General features: G+C 59.7%; 1 pseudogene; it reads left to right on the top strand.

Moving 5' to 3' along the window:
• Positions 1–1,045: 1,045 nt before the first annotated feature.
• Positions 1,046–3,702, top strand: LOC128947420 (histone H3-like centromeric protein A; annotated as a pseudogene).
• Positions 3,703–5,201: the final 1,499 nt, after the last annotated feature.

Below are 5,201 nucleotides of genomic sequence, written 5' to 3'. Positions count from 1 at the left end.
TCTGGCCTGGGTGGACAACTAGGGGCAACTGGGAGGCTTGATGGGGTCAAATAAGGAGTGTGGTGGCCCACTGGGAAAACTGGAGGTTAACTGGAGGTCTGGAAGGCAATGCCCTCAAGAGACCCCAAAGCCCACCTGGGCCACCATGGGTTCACTAACGAACGCCCCAATCTCCTTCTCCCAATGGATTTCATGGACAGTTGTGATCCTTGACTGACCCCCACTTGGTACTGGGAGGCACAGGGAGCTACTCAGACCATGTTGGGAGACAACTGAAGACACACTGGGAGCAAAGGGAAGATGCTGGAACCATGTTGGGGGTACTGGGACCATAACTGGGGCAACTAGGATCATACAGGAGGGGACAACTGGAACCACGCTGGGTTCATACTGGGAGTGTCTGGAACCACACTGACTGGGGGCAACTGGTATCATACTGGGATTGACTGGGATCATAGTGGGATCATTCTAGTAGTGACAGGAATTCATTGGGACTGTTGGGGGTGTGACAGGGATCATACTGAGTCGTTGTGATCATATTGGACTCACAGTGGGAGTGACTGGAAAGCACTAAAATCATACTGCAGGGGACTGGAATCATACTGGGATCATTCTGGGAGTAAATGGAACCATGCAGATGACCGAGAGCAACGGGAACCACATGAGAGTGACTGGGATCACAGAGGACGATTACACGACGATTACAGAGTCCGTACTGGCACCGCACGGGGACGGTAACTGAGACTACCCGGGCAGCACCGAGGCACGGGGTGCCTGGGGGTGGGGCCATGCAGAGTTCTGCTAATGAGCCCTCGGCGGGCGGAGTCCGGCGCGGCACCGGGCGGTCGCGCGCCCCGATTGGCGCGCGGAGGGAAGTGACGTCACGAGCGGCGCGGCGGGAGATTTGAACGGCACGGCGCGGCGCGGCGGATCCCGGCAGCGGCGTGGGGGCCCCGCACACCTGAGCTCACCCTGACTCTCCCTTCCCCAGCCGCTGGGTCCCCTTCTGAACTCGCCCTGACCCTGCGGTGGACTCGGCAACACCATGCCCCGCCCCAAACCCACCCCCCGACGGCGCGGGCGTTCCCCAGCCCCCCCCATCGCCCCCGCGGCGGGCACGCAGTGAGTGAGGGGCGGGGGACTTCCCTTATAGACACCCCTTATGGACCTCCTACATCGAGCCCCCTTTCAGGCCCCCCTCTAGAGCACTCCTATGGACTCCCTCTATTGTTTTCCTCCGCCCCTAGCCTGTGCCCTATATACCCCTATATGCTTCCACCTCCTAGAGTCACCTCACATTCCCTCTCCCCTATAGCCCCTCTACCCCCATACTCCCTGTCCCCTATAACTCCTCTATGTCGGCCATAACTATAGCTCCCTATAGATCCTTTATACCCACAATGTCCCCCCAGACCTTACAGATCCCTTATAACCTCCACAGCCTTCCCCTGTCTCCCTGGCCCCTATAGATCCCCTATAGCCCCCTGTGTTCTGACAGGCCCTATAGATCTATACCCCCCATGTTCCTTCAGATCCCCCCATCTCTGCCCTCCAGGCTAAATATATCCCCTAAAGCCCCCACAGACCCCTATCCGATGCCCCCACAGGGCGCCGCCCAGGGCAGCGGGCATTGCAGGAGATCCGCACGTACCAGAGAAGCACCCGCCTGCTGCTGCGCCCCGGCCCCTTTGCCCGCCTGGTGAGAACCCCCCACATCGCTAAAATCCCCAGACACCCCGATTTCCCCCCCAGAACCTCCCCAGCACCCCCCATGGACTCCCAAACTCCCCTGGGACCACACAGATCATCTCAGATACCCACAAAATCTACTGTGGGACCCCCAAACCCCTCCAGGACCCCCCCAATTTCACCCCAGAACCTCCAGCATTGTCTGGGATCTTCCAAACCACTCTGGATCCCCTCTCTTGAGATCCCCAAATCCGTCTCAGGACACCCCAGATCAACCCTCTCGACCCTGCAACTTCCCCCAGAGCCTTCAAATCCACCCTGGGACCCTTCAGCTCCCCATTGGACTCTCCCAAATACCCACTGAAACCCTTCAAACAATCCTGAGGACCCCTTCAAATCCAACCCCAAATCCACCCTGGGACCCCTGAAATCCAACCTGGAACCCTCCAACCTCCCCCTGGACCCCATCCCAAAAACCCACTGCGATTTTCCAACCCCCTACAGACCCACCAAGTTACCCCCCAGAACCCCAAATCACCCCCTGGGACTCTTCATGACCATCCCTTTCCCCCAGGGCCCCCCCCTCAACCCTGTTCCATCCCTCCCCATGTCCTTGTCCTCTCCATCCTTGTGACATGGTGAGCCTGTCCTCCCCCAACATCCTTGCATATCCTCCAATGTCATTCTGTGGTTCCAGACATCCTTGTGTCCTGCCACCTTCAGAGGCTGCATGGATTGAGAGTTCCCTGTGCCCCTCCTGCTGTGCTGGCACTGTCCCCCCGTCCCATCGGGGTGTCCCCATGTTCCCATGGCCGAGGGTGTTCCCAAGATGTTCCCAGAGTGGTGCTTCCCCCCTGCCTCCCACCTGGCAGACCCCAGGGTGTCCCCGTGGTGATGTTCCCATGTCCCCACTCCCCAGTGTATTCCCAGGTGCTCCTGTCCCCAGTGTTCCTCTCCCTGGGGTATCCCCAAAGTGTCTCCAGGGTGATAACAAGGGTGTCCCCAGGTCCCTGGGATGTCCCCAGGGCAGTGTCTCCACGTCTCCAGGGTGTCACCATGGTGGTGGCCCCAGCCCGGGATGTCCCCAATGCCCCCATATCCCCTCCACGTTGTCCCGATGTCCCCGCACTCCCTGTGACCCTGCTGCCCCCATGTGCCCCCCTCGCTGTGCCCTCTCTGCCACAGGTGCGGGAGCTCTGCCTCCTCTTCACCCGCGGCGTCGATTACCGCTGGCAGAGCATGGCCCTGCTGGCACTGCAGGAGGTGCAACTCGGGGGGCCCAGGCGTGATGGAGGGAGGTCACAGAGGGCTGGAGGGGCCCTATGGGTCCTGCAGGGGTATCCAGGGACTTAGGGGTGTGGGGAAGGGGCTGAGGGGGATCTCATGGGTACTGAGAAGGTTTCCATGGGGGCTGGGGGGCTGTGGGTGCTGCAGGGGGAATCTCTGGGTGCTGGGGGTGTCTCTGGGGGCTGGGGAGGTCCAAGAAGGTCTCTTTGGATGCTTGGATGAGGCTGAGAGGTTTGTTGGGTGTATGTGATGGGAGCTGAGGGGGAGTCTAGGAGGGTCTCCATTGGCTGGGGGTAGGGTCTATGGGTTCTGGGACAGGGTTCTATGGATGTTGAGAGGGTCTCTGGGTGCTGGGTGGGGCGGGGTCCCTTATTCCCAGGGTCTGTCGGGGATTGAGGATGGGTCTTTGGGTCTTGATCCCTCCCTAACACATTTGCAAGCACAAGGTGCTTCAGTCACCCATGGGTGGGTTTGGAGGGACCCTGCCCCCTGGGTGTGTGTTTGGGGGGAGTCTCTGACCCCGGGGGAAGGTGTGGGGGTTGGGGCATGCTGGGGAGCTTTGGGGACCCTCCCTCAGGTTTTGGTTCACAGGCAGCAGAGGCCTTCATGGTGAGGCTGTTGGAAGACGCATACCTGTGCTCGCTGCACGCCCGCCGAGTCACCCTGTTCCCCAAGGATCTGCAGCTGGCCCGGCGCCTGCGAGGGCCCGAAGCGGGGGGCATCTGAATGAGGACCCCCTGGGGAGTCTCTCCTGATAATTTCACACCCATAATCTTACTGGGACCTCCTATGGGACCATCATGCTGAGACCCCCCCCCACCCATAGGGTCCCCCAAGCCCCCCCTCGTGGACCCACCCCATAGACTTCCCCACCTCAGGATCCCCAACAACCCCTTCAGGGACCCATCTCCGGGTGGAGGTCCCCTTCCTTAGTCCAGCACCTCTCAGATTATTGAGGACCACTGCCCATGATCCCCCTGGAACCCCCATCACCAGCATGCCAGTCCCAGGGAAGCCTACTCAGGACCTCCACCCTGCTGGAGACCCTCCCAGTTCTGCTGTACCCCAATAAATGTTTGTGACCCCTAGGTGCTGTTGCTGGGGAGTTTGGAAGGGATTTGGAGGTAAGGCACCACAGGGGGTAACTCTGGAGGGCAGGAGAACCCACAGGGAGAGGTCCTCTGAGCATTTTAGGTGAGGGCACCTGGAATGGGGGCCAGGAAGGTCTTGGGGCCCAAGGGGTTCCACGTATAGTGGTGGTGGGGGGTCGTCTAAGGGGTTGGTGCTTAAGGGATTTGCTTTTTGAGCGGAGGTCAAGGCTTTAGGGGCGGCGCTTAGAGGTGGCTTGAACGTGGGTAGGGATTCCTGTGGGGGGCGGGGCTTAGTACCCCGCGGGGGTGGGGCTCTGGAGGTCTCCCGTCCATGGGCGGAGCTTCAACGGGGTCCCCGCTATGGGGCGGGGCTTGGGGAGGGCCACACTTGGGGGGCGGGGCCACGAGGGTTCTGGACGGTCCCCGGCTGCTTTTCCCGCTGCTGCCGCTCGGGGCGCTGCTGAGCGGGGAGGGGCGGGACCTGCAGGGGCGCTGCACCGGCAGCGCCTGTGCCCGCGCCTGAGGGCACGAGAGGGACCCCAGAACGGACCCGCCCAACCCCAACCCTGCCCTGGGACCCCAACCCCCCCTTCCTCATGCCTTGGAGACCCCTCCCGAGCCTCAGAACCCAAAACCTACCCTGGGACCCCAAGTCCCCTTAAAACTGCCCATCGCTGCCATCCTTGGGGTACCCTTTGAGCCCCCCAAACCTCAGGGACCCCAAATATCCCCCCTAAAATCCCAGCCTAGCCCCCACCCACCTGGTTTGGGATACCTCCAGTTTTGGGGTCTCCTCAACCCTCTTTTTTTCCCTAGACAGTCTGGTGCTTTTTTTCCCTAGACAGTTTGGTGGGGAATATTTTTGTTACTGAACTTTCAAAGAAAGGTAACAATGCAAATTGTGGACAGGACAGAAAATTGCTTTGACATCTCTAAGGACCCTATAAGCAGCAGTACATCTGATAATGAAGAAATCACATTACAACCCCAAATTAATGATGAAACCTTCTATGACAGTCAGGGTCTGCACACTGTTACTAAAACAGTGTGGTACGCAGCAGCCAAGCAAAGTTCCAGGAAAAGTATAGCACACTTACATAGTAATCGGAAACTGGATATGTTTGGAGAGTGCCT

The sequence above is a fragment of the Melozone crissalis genome, unplaced genomic scaffold (genome assembly GCF_028551555.1).
Source record: "Melozone crissalis strain CALT ecotype California unplaced genomic scaffold, PUWL_Pcris_2 ptg000105l_1, whole genome shotgun sequence".
Lineage (NCBI taxonomy): Eukaryota > Metazoa > Chordata > Aves > Passeriformes > Passerellidae > Melozone > Melozone crissalis.
Note: the sequence above shows the minus strand (reverse complement) of the source record. Positions and strands in the feature narration are given on the sequence as shown.